Raw genomic sequence first — 22,036 nt, forward strand, 5'->3', positions numbered from 1 at the left:
ATTGCTCCTCAGTTCCTCTGACTATGAGTCGTCTATCTGAGCTCAAACCAGCTTTGAGTCAGTTCTGGATGGCAAGTGCTGTTGTCTCCATTAACCCCACTGGGAGGGATTCACCTTTCTTGACTGAATGAATGATGCTTTGAGTGTTGCCCCAGATATGTGGGCTGGATTATTTAATACTTGTCCGCAGAAAGCTCTCTTCCTGAAACCTCTGCCTCTGGTCACCCAGGTGACTGAGCACCTTGTTGTCCTTCTTCTCAGCAATGGCAGAACCACCAAGCAAAGCTCCCCTCTCTCCTCCTCTTTCTGACCTCGTTTGGATGCTCCAGACAATGATGATAAAGTAACGTCGTAAAGAGGCAGAGAGGTTTGCAGTGGGACAGCCTGCACCTTGGCTCTGCTGCTTGTAGTCCATCCTGCCTGGGCGAGTGTCTTCACCTCTCTGAGGTTCAGTTTGTGCATCTCCAAAAGTGAGATTGTGACGCCTCTTGCAGGCTTCTTAGGAGATTCAGAGAACACACTGGAAACACCTCAGACAACACCTGGCCCGTTGTAGAAGCTCAGGACCTGCTGGCTCCCTTTCGGTTCTCCCATCCCCGTAATATAGTATCATCTGTAAAGCCAGACGGGGAAAAGATGCTCCACTGTCAGCGCCTCTTCCAAAGAGGCGTCCCCATCTACAGATTTATAGCACCTGGGCTCCTAGCCATACACCCAAAAGTCAAACTGAACAATGGCCATAATAGTTATTCATCCATATCACACTGAACCAGGGGCTCGAGTTAAGTCACAACTCAGACGTGCTAGCATTCACTAAGCGCCTACTATGCGGCAGGCTCTGTGATGACCCCTGGGAAGAGAAGGATGGATAAGGAAGTGTAGCATTGAAATTAAAAGCTTGGTTTGCAAGTCAGACATATTGGAGGATTGCACTGAGTCATCAACTCCCTGTGTGGCACTGGGCAAGTTCATCACTTAAACTCTCCAGACCTCAGCTTCTAAATCTAAGATGTCTCAGAGTTGCTGGAAGGATTACGTGAGAGGTACTTAGTGAGTGTCTGACTCATAGCAGCTATCAAAATGCAGAAAGGTGTCAGGACTCAATCTGGTGTGGAGAAGAAACAAAGACGTGCACGCAAATATAAACACACAGAAAGATGCTTCTCAGGTCAAAGAAAGCAGACATAAGCACGCTTCACTTTTCTAAGGATAATTGATACCAGTAAAATACCACTTAAAGAGAGTCTTCTTAAAACAAGGGTCAAAATATCCATTATAAATGGTGAAGGAAAAAGGTTTGAATGGGGGCCATACTTTAAAAAACTGAAACTGGAAGCTTGAAAACAAGCCTTTCTTATCTCCTGTTAGCAAAATGTAGGTTATATTGTCAAATGTGCTAATGTTTTTTCATTAAAAATAGAAATTCTCAAGTGTTGATTTTTTTTAGGGGGGAATGAAATTTTTAGAGATAATCATGTCTGAGCACAAAACATTCTTCATTTTGTGTTTGATTTTCACAGCGTGATAATAGAGGCATTTGTGAAGGTATTTTAGAGATTTATCAGTTTTCCCAAGAGTATCTTCCCATCATTAGATGATGAAATTTTCTTCTGAAACATCTGGCATCTTTGTCTGTTTTCTCTGCTTTGATCGTTAACTAGTTCAGTTCTGCCACTTCGTGTTTAGTTTAAATGTGATTGGAGCAGTCATCCAACCACTCTTTGGCTAACTTTCTGAAGTCTGGCTCTGTTTAGAGATTTGTCCTTTTTCTCCATTGCATTTTCTGATACTACGAGCAACAAGCTGAAGAAAACCAACAAAGACATGGATGAGATGAGTAAAGACAGAAAATGGTGTCTGTGGAGAGTAATACTTGATTGTAAAGCAGCCAGCTCATTAGTAAATATTTGTGGGTTAAGAGTCTTACTTTTCTCCTAAATCTTGTAACTGTACAATAATAATTGTCAAAATCAGAGAAACTGACAAAGATTTCTAAAGGAATTCAGAATAGAGAGCTCACTAGATTGATTTTTTTGAATGGGTATTCTAGAAATTTAAACATGCACACTTAACAAGGTCTGAATCTCACTGATATTAATGTCTTTACTCTTATGAATAATGACATTATACTTTTATAATGCTTGGACTCTAATTACCTCTGTGGGATTCAGATCAGGCTCCCCCGAGATGTGCTATTAATTCTTCTGCATTGAAGTTATTTGGGAAACAGCTGGTCAAAAATAAAGATATTAAAAAATAACCCCAACATTTTGACCCACCTGTTTCCCCATGAAAGCAGGAAATAAATCTCCCATTTGAACGTATCCTCCCCATATTATGGAGAAGGCAATGGCAACCCACTCCAGTACTCTTGCCTGGAGAATCCCATGGATGCAGGAGCCTGGTAGGCTGCAGTCCATGGGGTTGCTAAGAGTCGGACACATCTGACCGACTTCACTTTCACTTTTCACTTTCATGCATTGGAGAAGGAAATGGCAACCCACTCCAGTGTTCTTGCCTGGAGAATCCCAGGGACGGGGGAGCCTGGTGGGCTGCCGTCTATGGGGTCGCACAGAATCGGACACGACTGAAGCGACTTAGCAGCAGTAGCGGTCCCCATATTAGGAGGTTGGAAAACATTCTTATCACCAGAGTTGGGGAATTCAAGGCTAAGAAAGCTGTGTAAACCAATCTCGTTACTTCGTCATTAGTCTGTTACCCTATGCACAGACACCTTTGTTCTGCTAAATCCTTGAAAATAATTGTTTTTTGTCTAAAACTGATCCGTAAACAGCCTGCCTTGGTCACTTTGGGGGTCTCATTTCTGGGGGATCGCCATGCATGTGAATTTTGGTTTTTTCCTGTCAATCTGTCTTTTGTCAATTTCCTTAACAGATCAGCTAAAATAACTCAAGGGTTTCCCTGGTGGTTCAGAAGGTAAAGAATCCACTTGCAATGCGGGAGAACTGGGTTTGATCCCTAGATTGGGAAGATCCTTTGGAGGAGGGCATGGCAACCCACTGAAATATTCTTGCCTGGAGAATTCCCATGGACGGAGGAGCCTGGTGGACTGCAGTCCATGGGGTTGCAAAGAGTCGGACAAGACTGAGTGACTAAGCATGCAGCACTGAATAACTCAAGCAGGATAGAGAGAAAATTTCACCCTTCCAACACCTTCTTTCAGACTTAAATGCTCTTATTCATTATTTTAGTTCTATCTTATGATTTTGAGTCCATTTATATTTAATGCACTTTCTGATATAATTGGGTTTAATTCTACCACCTTGCTATTTGTTTTCTATTTGTCGTTTCATCCTGTCTTTTTTGGAAATTAAACAAATATTTTTATTATTTTATATTTTTCTTGCACTGACTTTCGTTTCACATTCTATAATTATTTTTCAGTGGTTATTCTAGAAGTTTCACTGTACATTCTTAGCCTGTAACAGTTTCAGTTCAGTTCAGTCCCTCAGTCATGTCCGACTCTTTGTGACCCCATGAATCGCAGCATGCCAGGCCTCCCTGTCCATCACCAACTCCCGGAGTCCACCTAAACCCATGTCCATTGAGTTGGTGATGCCATCCAACCATCTCATCCTCTGTCGTCCCCTTCTCCTCTTGCCCTCAATCTTTCCCATCAGGGTCTTTTCAAACGAGTCAGCTCTTCGCATCAGGTGGCCGAGGTATTGGAGTTTCAGCTTCAACATCAGTCCTTCCATGAACACCCAGGACTGATCTCCTTTAGGATGGACTGGTTGGATCTCCTTGCAGTCCAAGGGACTCTCAAGAGTCTTCTCCAACACCACAGTTCAAAAGCATCAATTCTTCAGCGTTCAGCTTTCTTCACAGTCCAACTCTCACATCTATACATGACCACTGGAAAAACCATAGCCTTGACTAGACGGATCTTTGTTGGCAAAGTAATGTCTCTGCCTTTTAATATGCTGTCTAGATTGGTCATAACTTTCCTTCCAAGGAGTAAGCGTCTTTTAATTTCATGGCTGCAGTCACCACCTGCAGTGATTTCGGAGCCCCAAAAAATAAAGTCAGCACTGTTTCCCCATCTATCTGCCATGAAGTGATGGGACCGGATGCCATGATCTTAGTTTTCTGAATGTTGAGCTTTAAGCCAACTTTTCTACTCTTCTCTTTCACTTTCATCAAGAGGCTCTTTAGTTCTTCACTTTCTGCCATAAGGGTGGTGTCATCTGCATATCTGAGGTTATTGGTATTTCTCCCGGCAATCTTGATTCCAGCTTGTGCTTCCTCCAGCCCAGCATTTCTCATGACGTACTCTGCGTACAAGTTAAATAAGCAGGGTGACAATATACAGCCTTGATGTACTCCTTTTCCTATTTGGAACCAGGCTGTTGTTCCATGTCCATTTCTAAATGTTGCTTCCTGACCTGCATAAAGGTTTCTCAAGAGGCAGATCAGGTGGTCTGGTATTCCCATCTCTTTCAGAATTTTCCACAGTTTATTGTGATCCACACAATCAAAGGCTTTGGCATAGTCAATAAAGCAGAAATAGATGTTTTTCTAGAACTCTCTTGCTTTTTCAATGATCCAACAAATGTTGGCAATTTGATCTCTGGTTCCTCTCTTTTTCTAAAACCAGCTTGAACATCTGGAAGTTCACTGTTCACGTACTGCTGAAGACTGGCTTGGAGAATTTTGAGCATTACTTTACTAGCGTGTGAGATGAGTGCAATTGTGTGGTAGTTTGAGCATTCTTTGGCATTTCCTTTCTTTGGAATTGGAATGAAAACTGACCTTTTCCAGTCCTGTGACCACTGCTGAGTTTTCCAAATTTGCTGGCATATTGAGTGCAGCACTTTCACAGCATCATCTTTTAGGATTTGAAATAGCTCAACTGGAATTCCATCACCTCCACTAGCTTTGTTCAAAGTGATGCTTCCTAAGGCCCACTTGACTTCACATTCCAGGATATCTGGCTGTAGGTGAGTGATCACACCATCATGATTATCTGGGTTGTGAAGATCTTTTTTGTATAATTCTTCTGTATATTGCCACCTCTTCTTAATATCTTCTGCTTCTGTTAGGTCCATACCATTTCTGTCCTTTATTGAGCCCATTTTTGCATGAAATGTTCCCTTGGTATCTCTAATTTTCTTGAAGAGATCTCTAGTCTTTCCCATTCTGTTGTTTCCCTCTATTTCTTTGCATTGATCCCTGAGGAAGGCTTTCTTATCTCTCCTTGCTATTCTTTGGAACTCTGCATTCAAATGGGTATATCTTTCCTTTTCTCCTTTGCTTTTCACTTCCCTTCTTTTCACAGCTATTTGTAAGGCCTTCTCAGACAGCCATTTTGCTTTTTTGCATTTCTTTTTCTTGGGGATGGTCTTTATCCCTGTCTCCTGTACAGTGTCACAAATCTCCATCCATAGTTCATCAGGCACTCTGTCTATAAGATCTAGTTGCTTTAATCTATTTCTCACTTCCACTGTCTAGTCATAAGGGATTTGATTTAGGTCATACCTGAATGGTCTAGTGGTTTTCTCCACTTTCTTGAATTTCAGTCTGAATTTGGCAATAAGGAGTTCATGGTCTGAGCCACAGTCAGCTCCCGTTTAGGTTAGGACTTTTGCTGCTTCCTGAACAATGGAAGAACTTGGCAACCATTGAGTTCCATTATTCCCTTCTTGCTTGTTGTGCTATTGTTGTTAAAATTTTTACCTCTGCATATGATATATATTGTGACTTTTAAAAAAATTTATTTGCCTCTGCCAGTCTTAGTCGTATCATGTAGGATCCAGATTCCTGGCCCGGAATCAAACCAGGCACCCTGCATTGAGAGTGTGGAGTCTTTTAACCACTGGGCCACTGGGGAAGTCTCTATGTTGTGATTTTCATATTGTGATTTTTAAAGTAACCTAAATATTTCCTTTGTAGTGTTCTTCATTCCTTCCTACAATTTTGTGTCTCTGGCAGGAATCATTTTCTTTTCATTTCTTTGGTATATCCCCTAGTGCTTGTCTGATGAAATTACATTTTTGTTGATTTTTAGTTTCCATTTGCCTGAAAATATCTTTATTTTGTTCCTTTTTTTTCAGGATTTTTTTGTTGTTGTTGTTCATATAATACTAGGAGTACTTTGTTATTTTTAAAATTTCAGCATTTTAAGAATGTTTTCTAAAGTTCACCCATTTTTATTGAAACGTTAGCTAACAGACTCATTCATGTTTCTTTGAAGATAATTTGTCTTTTTTTCTCTGTGACTGACTGCTTTGGAAAATTTCTCTTTGTCTTTGGTTTTTAACAGTTTGTGAAATGTGAAGGTGTGATTCTGTGTGTGTGTGTTGATTCTTCGGGAGGCGTTCACTGGGCTTCTTGAATCAGTGAGTTAGTGTATTTCATAAGCTTGGAAACCTTTGCTTATTATCTTTTCAAAGATAATTTTGGGACTCCAAAAATGTGTATATTGAACTTCGACATGACCCCGCATGGTGCTTATACTCCGTAATAAGCACCTGTTTAGTTTGGCTGTTTAGTTCGGCTGTTTCCCGTTGTTTCTGTCTTTCAGTAACTGGTCCTGTAGTCTGATGTGTTTTGTCTGCTGTTAAACCCATCTAGTAAGTTAGTACTTGTTTGTTGATTCCAGGTAACTGTTGAAAGAGAGTAGACTTTAGAAGGCTCATATTTTCCTCCATTGCATCCATCACTTCCTTTATTATCTCTAACATTGTAATCATAGTTAATGTTTTTATCTGACTACAGTATCCAGATCACCTGTGAATCCGTTTCTATTGTTTGCTTCCTTTTCTCTCCCTCTTCCTGCCTCTTCACATATCTTACAATATTGACTGTATACTGGACATTGTGTGTTAAAGAAACGTGGAGGCTCTAGATGATTCATTCTATCAAAGAAGCCTCTTCCTTTCCTGTCAGGGGACAGGGTGAAAGGCTGAATCTCTCAGCCCAGTCAGAAATTGAGATGGGTCATTGATGGGTTAACCAGGCTTCCCTGGTGACTCCGTGGTAGAGAATCCTCCTGCCGGTGCAGGAGACACATATTTGATCCCTGGATCAGGAAGATCCCCTGGAGGAGGAAATGGCAACCCACTCCAGTGTTCTTGCCTGGAAAATCCCATGGACAGTAAAGCCTGGTGGGCTACAGTCCTTGAGGCTGTAAAAGAGTTGGACATGATTTAGTGACTGAACAACATCGGTGGTGGGTTGCAGTTTTTGACAGACTAAATCCACCATCTCTGCTTTGTCCTTGTTCCTTGAGTGTGACTGTCGAATAAGAGCCCCGTTGATTCTGTGTTCTCGTTCCGCAAAGGGGGAAAACAGTCAGGCCTTAATGTCAGGTCCTCTCCGCCTAGTGGGACTCTGTCTCCTAAGCGCCATGAGATCATTAAAGATTTTCATTCCAATTTTCCTCCCCAGCGTCCATGTTACCTGTGCGGACTCAGCACAGAGCAAAGTCCCGTAGAGAAAATCAGCCTTACATCTCTGACTTCTGTTGTTTCTAATCTGTCGTGCCAGGCCATCATTAAAACTCTGCTAGAGTCCGTTTCCCATAGCATTCAAACTCTGCTTGGACCAACACTAAGCTTCAGTTAACGTCCAGACTCACAAATGCCCCCAGGGAAGAAAGCTATCAGTAATTATCAGCTTATGTAGGAAGAGCTCTTCCTTTTCTGCAGTTTAGGTCCACTTACTTCTCTTTTCCACAGCTCTTTGATATCTTCAAATTTTCTACTTTTGCAGCTTTTTTTTTTCCCTTTCTAGTTCCTGGGAAAGTTGGCCTGCCACGATATACTACTTCCTACTTAAAAGCAGTAATTTATCTTTCTAAGTCAACAAATTAAACACTATTATTGTTAATTTACATAGTAGATATTAGTTTAGATTTACCCTCATATTGGTCAAATATTTGCTTAGTATTCCTCAGACCACCTGTCTGGGTTAATTTCTTTCTGACTATGCAAACATCTTTAAGAATGTGCTTTGGTGAGAATCTGTTGATGGTTAAACCTTCAGTTTTTATTTGTCCAAAACGATCTCATTTGCTTGTTCTTTTTTTTCTTTTTTCTCTCATTCTTGACACATAATTTCTCTGGGTGTGCATGCAGGTGGCCAATTATTTTTCTCTTGGCTCACCAGAAATACTACTTCATTACATTTTGGCTTCCATCGTTGTTGAGAAGATAGCTGTTAGTCTAATTGCTCTTTATTTGTAGGTGGTCTGACTTTTCTCTCGGGTTGCTTTTAGTATTTCTCTGTCCTAGACTGTGTGGTGTCCTGCACTTTAAGAACTGAACTTTCTAGAACTGAACTGTTTACTCTCCAGATAGTCATAAGCAATTACTATGTGTTAGACCTTCTCACTCTATCCCCCACATCTTTTAACATCTTTCATTTTTTCCATCGTCTTCCTAGCCTACATTCTAGATGCCTTGATTTATATCTACCTGATTGTTTACCAATTCTCTCTTTACTTGTTTCTCATTTGCTCTTTAACTTATCCATAACCATCCATTGAGGTTATTACATTTTAGTTTAAAATATATTTTTAATTTCTAGATGTTCTATATTAGTCTTTCTCAAATCTCCTAAGACATTTTACAGTATCTTATTCTTCACTCATATTTTCAAACCTCTCTTATTTTTTTACACATGTGAATATTGCCATCTCATATTCTGTGTCTGATGAAAATTCTAATATCTGAAACTTTGCTGATCTGATTTTGATATCTGTTGTTCCTGTTTGTTCTCTATTATAGTGCCTTATATTCTTCTGTGTTTTGCAGTTTTTGACAGAGAATTTTCCTTGGAATTTATCTTTGAGAATTTTTTGAGGAATGAGTTAAAATTTCACTTCTCCAGAAAGGACTGTGCTTGTTTCTTATAGTCACCTGGGAGAAATACCAACCCTAAACCATTTCAAATTAAAATTTCTACTTAAGGTTTCTCAGACCACAAACCCAAGTGATTGAAAGCATATGGTTACAAATTCTTTAGAAACATGAGTCACGTCCCTTCTCCACTTCACCCCTAGCATCAAAGTCAGGTCAGGCAGATCTTCTGTGTGAATTTATTTCTTGTTCACCTTTACATTAAAGGTGTGACCCTTTGAGATCTCAGATTTAAGTGGGGAGGCTTTACCTACTTTGTTTACCTACTGGCTTCCAAGCAAGCTTTGCCATGGCTAGGAGTGACCTCTGAATGTATAACTCATTCTTTGTGAATCATTATTTAAAAGCAGTAAATCTGCTTTCAGAGTCACTAATTTCATGGTTGCCCCAGGCTATATCATCCCGTCCCTCTTTAGACGGGAGAATCCTGATGCTGTGACCTCCGGAAGGAGCTGGACTGGCGAAGCCAGGCAGCACACCAGGGAGCTTATGGTCAGTGTGAGCGCTGGTGTTCCTGCTTGCCTTCAGCACACACGAGAGTAAGCCCTGCAGTCTCTACTCCAAGTCACAGATCTGTTGTCAGAAGCGAATGAAACAAATTCTCACATGACCTGAAAAAGTATTTGCCATAACTCAGATCTTTTGATTCCCTGAGTTCTTTTTAAAACAAAAAGATTTTAGTTCCAACCTTAGACCATAATGATGTTCTTGGCTAAGAGAACCTGCTCTCTGATATGAGGAACTGACATTCCTGCAACTAATTGATAAAATGGATCATCTCTTAACTGTTAAGAATGTAATGAAGGAAAACTGCAGTAATCATAGCTGCTTTACCTCTGATGAAATCACTGAACACTTGATTTAAATCCAGTATTTCTGAAAGTGTGTTCTTTGAAACATTAGGTCATGCAAAGGATCTTTAAATAAGGACAGAAATGGTAAGGACCTAAAAGAAGCAGAAGATATTAAGAAGAGGTGGCAAGAATACACAGAAGAATTATACAAAAAAGATCTTCATGACCCAGATAACCACGATGGTGTGATCAGTCACCTAGAGCCAGACATCCTGGAATGTGAAGTCAAGTGGGCCTTAGGAAGCGTCGCTACGAACAAAGCTAATGGAGGTGATGGAATTCCATTTGAGCTATTTCAAATCCTAAAAGATGATGCTGTGAAAGTGCTGCACTCAATATGCCAGCAAATTTGGAAAACTCAGCAGTTGCCACAGGACTGGAAAAAGTCCATATTCATTCCAATCCCAAAGAATGGCAATGCCAAAGAATGTTCAAACTACAACACAATGGCCCTCATCTCACACGCTAGCAAAGTGATGCTCAAAACTCTCCAAGCCAGGCTTCAACAGTACATGAACCGTGAACTTCCAGATGGTCAAGCTGGTTTTAGAAAAGGCAGAGGAACCAGAGATCAAATTGCCAACATCCATTGGATCATCAAGAAAGCAAGAGAGCGCCAGAAAAACATCTATTTCTGCTTTATTGACTATGCCAAACCCTTAGATTGTGTGGATCACAACAAACTGTGGAAAATTCTTAAAGAGATGGGCATACCAGACTACCTGACCTGCCTCCTGAGAAATCTGTATGCAGGTCAAGAATCAACAGTTAGAACTGGACATGGAACAACAGACTGGTTCCAAATCGGGAAAGGAATACGTCAAGGCTGTATATTGTCACCCTGCTTATTTAACTTATATGCCAAGTACATCATGTGAAATGCCTGGCTGGATGAAACACAAGCTGGAATTAAGATTGTTGGGAGAAATGTCAACCTCAGATATCCAGATGACACCACCCTTATGGCAGAAAGCAAAGAAGAACTAAAGAACCTCTTGATGAAAGTGAGAGTGAAAAAGTTGGCTTAAAACTCAACATTCAGAAAACTAAGATCATGGCATCTGGTCCCATCACTTCATGGCAAATAGATGGGAAGACAATGGAAACAGTGAGAAACTTTCTTTTCTTGGACTCCAAAATCACTGCAGATGGTGACTGCAGCCATGAAATTAAAAGACACTTGCTCCTTGGAAGAAAAGCTAGGACCAACCTAGACAGCATAGTAAAAAACAGAGACATTACTTTACCAGCAAAGGTCCATCTAGTCAAAGCTATGGTTTTTCCAATAGTCATGTATGGATGTGAGAGGTGGACTAAAAAGACAGCTGAGTGCCAAAGAATTGATGCTTTTAAACCATGGTGTTGGAGAAGACTCTTGAGAGTCTGTTGGACTGCAAGGAGATCCAACCAGTCCATCCCAAAGGAAGCCAGTCCTGAATATCCATTGGAAGGACTGATACCGAAGCTGAAACTCCAATACTCTGGCCACCTGATGCGAAGAACTGACTCACTGGATGCTGGGAAAGATTGAAGGCAGTAGGAGAAGGGGACAACAGAGGATGAGATGGTTGGATGGTATCACCGACTCAATGGACATGAGTTTGAGTAAGCTCCGGCAGTTGGTGATGGACAGGGAAGCCTGGCGTGCTGCAGTCCATGGAGTTGCAAAGAATTTGACATGACTGAGTGACTGAACTGAAATGAACTGAAGGAATGTTATATAATGAGCTTTCTCCTAGAGATTCACAACATACAATAGAATATTCACGACTCAGAGAAGTCCTGCTATTTAAAAAACTGTTTAATTTTGTTTGATTCACTGTTTTCAAGTCATATTTAACCACAGAAATATAAGAAACTTGGAACAGTGATAATTCATTTTTTAAGATAGAGTTCACTTCTGTCACAGAAATTTGTCAACCCTCAATGAACACTGAAAAGTCGTTTACGGAGATAAATAACGCTTATTCAGCAAATTCCTGTTGAAGGGCCACTATACCTTCCACTGTGAGTATACACTGATGAACAAAACAGACATGTTTCTGTCTTGTGGAGCTTCTGGTAGCACTGGATTGTCATGGGAGGCATTAAGAAAGGAAAAGCGAGTGGTTAGACACCTAAATGCTCCTCAAGTTACGGAACAGGCCCATGAGCCGGGCAGTTAGCCCGGCTGTTTGCACCCTGTCTGGAGGCTACGAAACCTACTGATGTAATTGCACTACTCAAGAGAACCATAAGAAAAACTAAATCCAAATACATTTCTTTCTGGAATAGCAGAATTTACCTAGGAAAGGAAGTTCAGGAAAGACAGGTAAGAAGTAGGTCACTTTAAGACTTTTGGAATCTCTGGTGGATCTGAAGATTCCTCCTAAGTTAAGCTCTGTAACAGTGTCTGAAGTCCAACCAAGTCCCCTAAATGTTATCTGGAATGACAGTGGTGGTGATGGTGATGAATATCGTGACGATGATGGTGTTGGATGATGATGGTGGTGATTGTCATGACGATGGTGGTGATTGTCATGACGATGGTGGTGATGATTGTCATGACAATGGTGGTGATGGTGATGAATATCGTGACGATGATGGTGTTGGATGACGATGGTGGTGATTGTCATGACAATGGTGGTGATGATTGTCATGACGATGGTGGTGATGGTGATGAATATCGTGATGATGATGGTGTTGGATGACGATGGTGGTGATTGTCATGACAATGGTGGTGATTGTCATGACGATGGTGGTGATGGTGATGAATATCGTGACGATGATGGTGTTGGATGACGGTGGTGGTGATTGTCATGACGATGGTGGTGGTGATTGTCATGACAATGGTGGTGATGGTGATGAATATCATGGTGATGATGGTGTTGGATGACGATGGTGGTGGTGATTGTCATGACGATGGTGGTGATGATTGGGACGATGGTTATGATAATGACAAAGATGGTGACGACAGCAGTAATGATGGTGATGATGTTGGATGATACTGACGGTAGCAGTGGTGATTCTGATGACGGTAATGAAGATGCTTGTGACAGTGATGGTGATGACGATGATGACAGTAGTAGGAATCTTCAACTCCTTCCTTTCACTCAATACTGCATTTAGTTGGTCACCAAGAACTGTGAGTCTCCTTATTAAGTTACACTTAAATCCATCCTCTCGTTTCTCTCTAAAATTCCATTTCCCTGGAATAGGCCCTAATCCTCTCTTAATGACCACTTTATCTCATTTTGCTGCCTCTAACTCACATTCTTCCAATCCCTACCCCGCACTGTGCTAATGTAATCTTCCTAAAGTTTAAGACTGACCACAGTTCTCCTTTGCCAAGCAGGCTCTGGAGTTTCCCCAGGTCTGTGCTCCAGACATCCGGGTGCCTTAGCAGGGATTAAAGACTCTCCACAGCTTCCCTCCCCAGCCATATCTCTTCCCCTCTCATCATGTATGAGCTCAACCACACTCAACCCACTGCAGCCCAGTCACTCCACGTACATGGACACATCCATGCCTTTTGCATGTCCTCTCCTTACTTGCCTATTCTCTCTCTTGTCCTCTAGCAAAACACGGACAAAACACACACTTATCCTTCAGCTCCACAGTCAGAGCCTCTCTGGAGCTTTGCATCGTCCTTAGCCCTGGAATAGACTGGAATGTTCCTTTGCCTGACCTCCTGTAATGCTTTCTGCCTGTGTCTGTGTGGCCTTCGCCACATGCAAGGTCATGTTCTTGTCTGTCTGTGCTGGGTGGGAGGTGCTGCCTGAAGGTACATACCGAGCCTGGACGCACAGTCCACTCTCGACCCCACGCAGCGTAGAACACCAGAGAGCTGTACGTGCACTGCGGGGCGGCAGCGATGCAGAAGCTCACACCCCTTCTGCTGTGGTCTGTGTTGCCCAGATTTTCTTTTCACCAGGTTGGTAATCCATTCTCTTTTCCTCCATCCACACAGTTTCACTTATTTGCACAAAGGTGTGTGTGTGTGTGTGTGTGCTTATGCATGTGCACACATGTGCATGTAGGTGGTTTTGTGTGCCTGTTCATGGTGAGGTCTGGGTGGGCTGGATGGAGACTGGGTTCTCGGTGCTATAGATCAAGGACTCTGCCTTCTCATAGCCTTTAGGAAGTTTTTAAAATTAGAGCCATTTGTCACAGGAGGTCTCAGTGCACTATCAGTCCCTGGGAGGGACCAGGATACATCTCTTGACCTCTGAAAGGAATGAACCCATTCAGCCACACATTGATTTCACAAATATTTATTGAGTCATCTCAGCACCATGCACTGTGTGAGGGGCTGAGGGTACACAGCTGAGCCAAAAAGAGCAAAACCAAGTGGTGTTCTCATGGTTTTGTGGTCAGTTGCTGTACTAGTACGGGGTGGGGGCAGATGGCAATCAAGGTAACAAAGCTGTGAGATGAATGGGAGCAGTGATAAGTGCTGCAAAGGAAACAACACGGGGGACGTGGGCAGGTGGTGCCGGGAGACTGGAGAGCTCTTTGATGGCAAAATCCAGGAGGACTCCTTGCAGAGGCGGCATTTGTGCTCAGACTACCTTAACAGAAAGGGCTCAGATGTGTAAACATCTGAGAGAAGATGGAAGGCCACTCCAGGCCATGCAGAGAGAAGAGAAGGAAGGCAGTCATGGTTGGACCACAGTAAGTGAGAGAGGGCATGCTGGAAGCAGGAGTCAAAAGGAGAGCAATGGCCAGGTCGCGCAGGGCCTTCTGGGCCATACCAAGGAGTTTTATTCTAAGGGCAGCGGGGAGGCTGCTAGATGGTTTTAAGCAGGAATAGCAAGTTCCCATTGATGCTTTTCAAAGCTCAGCTGTGTGGGGAAGGAATTGCAGAAGGGACTAAGTGGACCAGAGATCAGGAGCTGTCCAGGCCAGGGCTGGTACTAACGAGGAGCAGGGTTAGCGCGCCGGCGTCTCAGAGTGGTGAGATGCAATCTTTCCGTCCCTCCTACCTCCCTCCCTCCTCAGAAAACCAGCTGGCCCTGGAGAGCTCCCAGCGAATGACATCATCTTCAGCTCCAGGCTGTTTGATATGCAGGGAACTTGTCCCAAGGGTGTGCTGAGGCCACACACCGAAGCATGAAGCTGCCAGTGTGTGCCAGAGGGAGAGATGAAGAAAGAAAACCTGGATGAGTCCCTCGTGTGGCCCAGTACTGGGTCCAACACCCTTGTCCAGCACGTCCTGTATAATACAGCAGCCCTGGGAGGGACAGCTCTGTTTTGCACATGATTCCTATGACCCTGATCATCGAAGGATGCTTGGAACTCACATGATCTGCACCCCTGTCTCAGAATTTGTGTGCATTTGTTAATCATATCCTTTTAGCTCAGGCGATAAAGAGTCTGCCTACAATGTAGGAGACCTGGGTTCAATCCCTGGGTTGGGAAGATCCCTTGGAGAAGGGCATGGCTACCCACTCCAGTATTCTTGCCCAGAGAATTCTGCAGACAAAGGATCCCAACGGGCTACAATCCATGAGGTCACAGAGAGTTGGACACGACTGAGCAACTAACACACACATCCTTAAGTAGAACTCTTACTGTGTCTTAATCACTTTGCAAATATTATTTCTCATAACCAATTCATTAGGTAGGAATTATCATTATCCTCATTTAACAGGTGATGAAAACTAAGACCCAGAGATGCTAAGTAACTTGCCCAAGGTAGCACTGAGCCAGGATTTAAATACAGGGTAAGAAGTCCACTTCTTTTTAACTCCACCTGATGCCCTCTCCCCTCTGTTGTCTGTGAGCTAGAGTAATGGAGAGATCTCCACCCCACCTGTGCCCTTCAGCAGGCTAATGCACCTCTTGTACACATAGTGGTACTGCTGAGCTGTTCAGTGGCACAGTGATCATCATGGGAGAAGAAGGACACCTCTTAGGAAGGCTGGCCTGTCTTGAAAGGGAGTTCATTACAGGGAATTCCCTGGTGGCCCAGTAGTTAGGACTCCATGCTTTCACTGCTGAGGGTTCAATCCCTAGTTGGGAAACTAAGATCTTGCAAGCTGTGCAGCATAGCCAACAAATACAGAAAGAAAAAGCATAATGGAGCATTTCCAGCTACAATTCCTTACAAGTAGTGAGAGGGTCTCAGACTGGAAACTCAGAGTGAGGAGGAGGTGGACCTGGGATGTCTGTCTTACTTAACCTTCTGTCTCTAGGTTTAGCAGAATATATGAAACAGAGGGAGTGCTTAGTAACTAGGTGCTGAGTGAGTGGATGGACGGGTGAGAGGGGGAACACAGGCTCAGCCTCTTGTGAGATCGTACAGCTGATCCAGTACCTGGTGCCGTGCAGACAGGCAGTGCAGGAGGGCCCCGTTACGACTCTTGCCCGCACAGTCCAGGCTCTAGTCCCATATGCTAATGTCACATGCTTGCAAGGGCATGGCCTGTCCTTGGTTCCAGTTGACCACTGAGGCCTGTGGGGATGTGACCCTGTGCAGCCAGATCTTATTTTTCATTACACAGATGTCATACAAAATTATCTGATTTTTAGAAGACTGTGTGTCCCCAAGAAAATATATCTAAGCGCTATCTAGATCAAGTCCCTTGGCCACTATGTTGAGACACCCAATCTAGAATCAGTAGGAGGTGAGCCAGAATGGGGTCTGGATTGTTGACCACTAAGAAAGATGGGAAGGTCCCAGGAGCCTCTGAGAGGAAGCTGCATTTTGCACGCTGGCTTATCCAGACTCAGGATATGATCGGTGTTAATTTTCCAGCTGTCATCTCAGGATTTCAGTTAAGTCTTGTCTAATATCACAGCCAAGCTCAGTCATTCTGTAGAGGGATTAGAATGGCTCTTGTGTACAAAATGGGGCCAAGGTGGCAAAGACAGGGCAGAGGCTTTTGAGGCCCGAGGAATGGGGAAGGCGGCTTGATGAATGAGCCTCGTGAAGCCGCTGCATCTTAGAAACCAGGGCTGAGCAGCTCTGCCGTCCTCCCCAAATGGAGATTCACCACCCGTGGCCAGACTCAGGATGTGAGTTTTATTTTCTTAATCAAGAGAGAATATCTTTGCAGGCACGATTCCCAGTTGGGAAATTCTTTCTATGTTCCATTTAATCCCTTCTGCAGCAGCCTTCAGTTCTGGAGCTTCCTTCGGTTGTTTCTTTCCTGTGTTAGTCATCCTCTCCTCCCAACGCTCCTCTCCTTTTTCTGTCCCCACCCTCTTCCCCAGCACCACCCGGAGCCTGTGGGCAGGGGAGGGGGAATGTGCTCGTCCGGGCCCTGTCTGGGGTGGATTTTTAATCCAGGCATGTTCTTGACACCCGGTGCCGAGCATTTGCACCAGGTATTTAATTAAACCAGGGATTCCCAGGGGATTTGAGAAACTGGCTGGCAGGGAATGGGCTCTATCTCCACATCTTATTTTGACAAGTGCTGTAATTATCCTTCCTTGCTGGCAGGCGAAGCAGAATCTCTTTCCTTCCAGCCCCATCTTCTTAGAACAAGAGTACTCAGGCTCCTCTTTGCCCCACCAATCAACAGTCTGCAGACCTAGGTTCACCAATTAGGCCGAGAATGAGCTACGCCGTTACTTAAGTTAATGCAGGTGTGCCACTCAGCGATTGTCAACAGCATCTGCGGGGCTGGCTTCCCAGCACCCAGTCCCCCCACTCGGGATTGCTGTTCAGTCACCCAGTCCTGTCTGACTCTCTGTGACCCCATGGACTGCAGCATGCCAGGCTCCTCTGTCCTCCACTATCTCCCAGAGTTTGCTCAAATTCATCGCTCAAATCCACTGAATTGGTGATGCTATCTAACCATCTGGGGGCAGAGCGATTGAAGTGGGAACCATGCCCTCCAAAGGGACAGAGGTTACTTCAGGAGCCAATGTGTGTGGAGCACTTTCCATGCCTGTCTGATGTTTAATCTTCTCTGTCACCTGCCAGGTTGATATTATGATCCCATTTTACAGATGAGGAAACTGAGACTCTGAGTCACACTGTCACTGCAGTGGCCTCAGGACTCTCCCCCAAGGGCCATCTGGCCCCACAGCTTCTACATTATGGCACTGTATCCCAGGTTCCTCCACCCCAAGACTCTGCCCCAAGCAGTTCTTGGGCAGATGATGGAAAGTGCCAGCATGTCAGGAGTAAACACTCCTGAGTCCTGCAGTCCTCGCTGCCCAGTTTGCAGGGAGGCTGTCAACAGGGGTATTCCTGTTGGACTCCTCATGGAGTCCTCATAAAATGAACTTGGATGGCGTCTTTGAAAGCCCTGGGAAGGACTTCTCTGGTGGTCCAGTGGTTAAGAATCCTTCCAATGGGTTTGATCCCCGGTCAGGAAACTAAGATCCCACGTGCCTCAGGGCAACTAAGCCCATGCGCTGCAACATCAAGTTATTGAGACTGTCCTATAATTTGGGGTAACAGGGGTACAAAGCAGGGGCGGAAAGTCACTGAGGAAAGGCTAACGGGATGGAAACACTGCTCAGACCCAGCCCGGTTTCTAGGTACCTGTGATCCAGTCTCTTGCCTTAGCACTGGGCAAGGCTGGGCCAGTGTAGACCAGCCAGCCAGGAACTTTCCATGACCTGCTCCAACAAGGAACTTTCCAGGACAATAGCAACTATTAATACTTGCCTGTTGATTGAACACAGAATACATCCTAGACACAGCATTACCCACATGAAACACATCTCAAGACTCAATTCTCAAGACTCCATAAAGCAGGTGTTGTTATCCCCATATGACAGATGAGCAAAGCGAGGCCCATCAGACCACTTTCAGGTCACACAGCAAGTGGTTGGCCTGAAAGTCTGTCTGAAGCAGTGTGCCCTAAACCTCCTCCTTACTGCTGTGTCCCAGGGTCCCTCCAGAGTTCTCTTGGAGGAGCTGCAAGAGACAGTTAGGGGGTGAGGACGAGGAAGAATGTCCCCGAGCTGCCAGTCTCCTGAGATTCCCGGTCCTGCTCTGTGCGCTGCTTCCGGTGCTTCAGGCGGCCCCACCCTCGTGAAGTTCCATCAACCCTTCCCTTGCCCTCGCTGCTCAGAGATTCGCTCCCTGTGGTTGGAGTCCCCGCTCCCCAGGCCAGAGCGAGCCAGGGGAGGGCGTGGTGTCAGCAGGGAGAGAGACGAAGGGGTGGCGGTGGCCCGCCGCAGATGGGCCCGGAAGCAGGCTGGAGCCAGCTGGCCCGCTCTAAAAATCTGAAGTGTCTCTTCCGATTATCTCTTTTCAGCCCCATCTGCAGATGGCTCATTTCATGAGGGAGGCCCTGGGCATTTGTTCTAGAACCTGAGCTGTGATTAGGAGAGGCAGGAGCACTTGGTTGGGAGGTGGGGAGACACCCCTTAATGCCCCAGAAGATTTCTATGCCCTCATCTTGCGGTTGGCTCCAGCTGCCACATGGGGGGATTCTTGCTAGTCTGTAGCCTGGATTCCAACTGCTGATGCTGCCTGCTAAAGATTCCCTGGGCTGTTCTGCCTTCAGATTTGGACAGACCGGGGCTTGTATCTAAGCATTTCCGTATTCCAGCTGTTGTGACGTGAACAGGTCCATTGGTTTCCCTTTCCGGAGAGGCAGTGCAGTGCAGAGGTGAAGCACGTGGACTCCAGAGCCCAACCGGCCTCCCGAGGCTCCAGTCCCACTCCCTGTGCCAGCCCCTTGCTGGCTGTGCGACCTTGGCCGACTGACTCGACACCCCTGGGCGCCTGTCCTGAGCTGTAAACTAGGGTTCCACCAGTATCCACCAAAGGAGGGGCATCTTCACGCACTGAAAGGACGTGGCACATAGGAAGCACTCGAGTGTGTTAGCCACTGTCAGGGCGGGTGAATATTTTCTGGACTGAATATGGACAAACTGTGGTCAACAGTTTTCTCTCCTGAAAACTGTCCATTGTGAAGCCATATCAAACAGGTGCAGTCTGGAGGAGTGACCGTAGGTGGGCGGTTCTGCCACCTCCTGCCGCTTTCCCTGCCTCCTCTCTCCTGACTCTCCCTGGCATTCTTCACGCAGCTCATGCCATAAGCATTTCCTCAGGGCCGTGTGCCAGGCTTGGCCCCTGGGGTTAGGTCCCCGGCAGTGAGCAATGTGGGTCCTGTCCTCTCAGGGACAAACAGTCACAGGACTGTGACGCCGTGCCGATGGGGATCAGGGAGGACCTCTTTAAGAAGCTCATGTTTGAGTCTCGTGCATGCTCACCGTTTCAGTTGTGTCCAGCTCTCTGTGACCCTAGTGGACTATAGCCCGCCAGGCTCCTCTGTCCATGGGATTCTCCAGGCAAGAGTACTTGGCTTGCCATGCTCTCCTCCAGGGGATCTTCTGACCCAGGGACTGAACCCGTGTCTTTCTGTGAGTCCTGCACTGCAGGTGATTCTTTACCGCTGAGCCATCGGGGAAGCCCGATGTTTGAGTCATATGACCGTTATTAGGAAGAGCATTTCTAGACAGAGGGAACTGCTTGGGATGATGAACTTGAAAGGAAAGTGCCACCATCAAAGATGCTGGCTATTTAAGCTGCTCTTGCCATTTAAGATTGGAAGGCTGAAACTGGGTGGGACCTTGGGGGAAATGTCTCTTCCAGCTGCATCATTGGACAGGTGGGATGCCAAGTTCACCTGTAGAGAAAGGTCACACTGGCCTGGGGGTGGGCAGAGTGACTCCACTCAAGGTGACAGGAGGACTCTCAGAGTGACCCCGACAGCTGTCAGAGCAGCCGTCAGTGCGGCCGTCAGCTTGTGCGGTCCCTGGGGCCGGCTGGGAATGAACCTGGGTTCTGCCGTCTAACCCACCTGTGCCTTTCCCTGAACGAGGCAGCCAAGTTGAAACTCTAATGGTCCCTAGTCTGTTAGTATGTTTTAATGAGCTGGAAAAGCACAAACAGAAACCCTTAAGGGCATCAGCTATGACACAAATCTAATAAAAGAAAACAAAGTGCTTATAAATCCAAGAGTTGTTTAAAATCCAGAAATTGCAGATTGACGTATGGAGCTGTATCTTGTTAGCCCCTAAACAAGCTGAGTGACCTTGAATAAGTCCCTTTTCTTCCCAGGACCTCAGTTCCTCCATCTGTGAAATAAAAGCACTGAAAAAAGGATCCCTGTGTCCTCTTCCATCACATACAGGCTTTGATTCGAAGTCTTTCTGAAGGCAAGTCTACCCTGGGCTAGGCAGCATCTTTGGGCATCTTGTCTGATCTGCTCTTGAGAATCTCCTTCCCAATCCCAGCTTAAACATCACTCCTCAAGGCAGCATCCACCGTCACCCTAGACATAACCACCTTCTCTCTATTACCACCTACATTCCCTTTGCAAATTTGATAGAAGTCCCAGGTGGCTCAGTGGTAAAAAAAAAAAAAAAAAATCCACCTGCCACTACGGGAGATGTGAGTTCGATCCCTGGGTTGGGAAGATCCCCTGGAGAAGGAAATGGCAACCCACTCCAGTATTCTTGCCTGGGAAATTCCGTGGATGGAAGAGCCTGGTGGACCCCGGTCCATGGGGCGGCAAAAGAGTCAAATGCAACTTAGCAACTAAACAACCACCACCACAAAGAATGAATTCATTGTCTTCAAAATTATGCTTCTATAGCTCCAAAGTGCTGTTTATATTACTCTTATTCAAGCTATCACAACAGACCCACAATTAGTTATTTGCATATATGTCCAATTACCTACAAAGCAGCAACATATATTAGTCAGTTTTGGCTTCCTCCCCAGTACTGTCTACAGCATACCCTAGCTCCCCAAACTTTATAATCACACTTGCTCTGTGTGCCGATTAGGATGGCCCTCCCGTCCCCTTGGCCTTGAGGTAGGCTCCTATTCATCCTTCAAAGCCCAGCCTCCAAATCCCCTTCTCTGTTAAATTTTCCTCTTCTGGCTAAGTGAGTCTTACTTTTGTTGCTGTTGTTTTCCAGTCGCTAAGTTGTGTCCGTCTCTTTTGTGACCCCATGGACTGCAGTACGCCAGGCCTCCTTGTCCATCACTATCTTCCAGAGTTTGCCCAAGTTCATGTCCATCGAATGGGTGATGCTGTCCAACCATCTTTAGAATCCTTCGTGTCTACCCACCTTCCGTTGCTGAGGACACTGCGTGCTGTCAGGGCCTATTTATTGTCAGTACTCCCCTGGGTGGGGCTCCTTGAAGAAGGTACTTTGGACATTTCTCTTCTGCATCCATCCCCAGTGTTCTTGGCCCGAATCTGTGAGGGAGTTGGTCCAAGTTAGGGAAACTGGACTTAATTGCCAGACAATGATGGGGCTTGAAACAGATGTGTCTGAGCTCTGACAGATAAACATGGACAGATGCCCACAAGTCAGCAAGCTCCCAAAGCTGTA

General features: G+C 45.0%; 1 protein-coding gene and 1 long non-coding RNA gene across 5 annotated transcripts in view; one reads left to right on the forward strand and one right to left on the reverse strand.

Annotated features, from left to right (window-relative positions):
- Positions 1-22,036, forward strand: part of KCNIP1 (potassium voltage-gated channel interacting protein 1) — a 407,173-nt gene that overhangs the window by 184,073 nt on the left and 201,064 nt on the right. Inside the window, exon 1 of one of the 4 annotated variants that reach the window (XM_027520008.1) lies at positions 13,523-13,649. The exons of the other annotated variants lie outside the window; for them this stretch is intronic. The gene's annotated coding sequence lies outside the window, so the exon portion shown is untranslated. Of the gene's footprint in view, positions 1-13,522; positions 13,650-22,036 lie in introns of those variants that run through there. 4 annotated transcript variants of the gene reach the window in all.
- Positions 1-22,036, reverse strand: part of LOC113878873 — a 51,922-nt gene that overhangs the window by 15,740 nt on the left and 14,146 nt on the right. The window lies entirely within an intron of this gene.

This window comes from Bos indicus x Bos taurus, chromosome 20 (assembly GCF_003369695.1).
Source record: "Bos indicus x Bos taurus breed Angus x Brahman F1 hybrid chromosome 20, Bos_hybrid_MaternalHap_v2.0, whole genome shotgun sequence".
Lineage (NCBI taxonomy): Eukaryota > Metazoa > Chordata > Mammalia > Artiodactyla > Bovidae > Bos > Bos indicus x Bos taurus.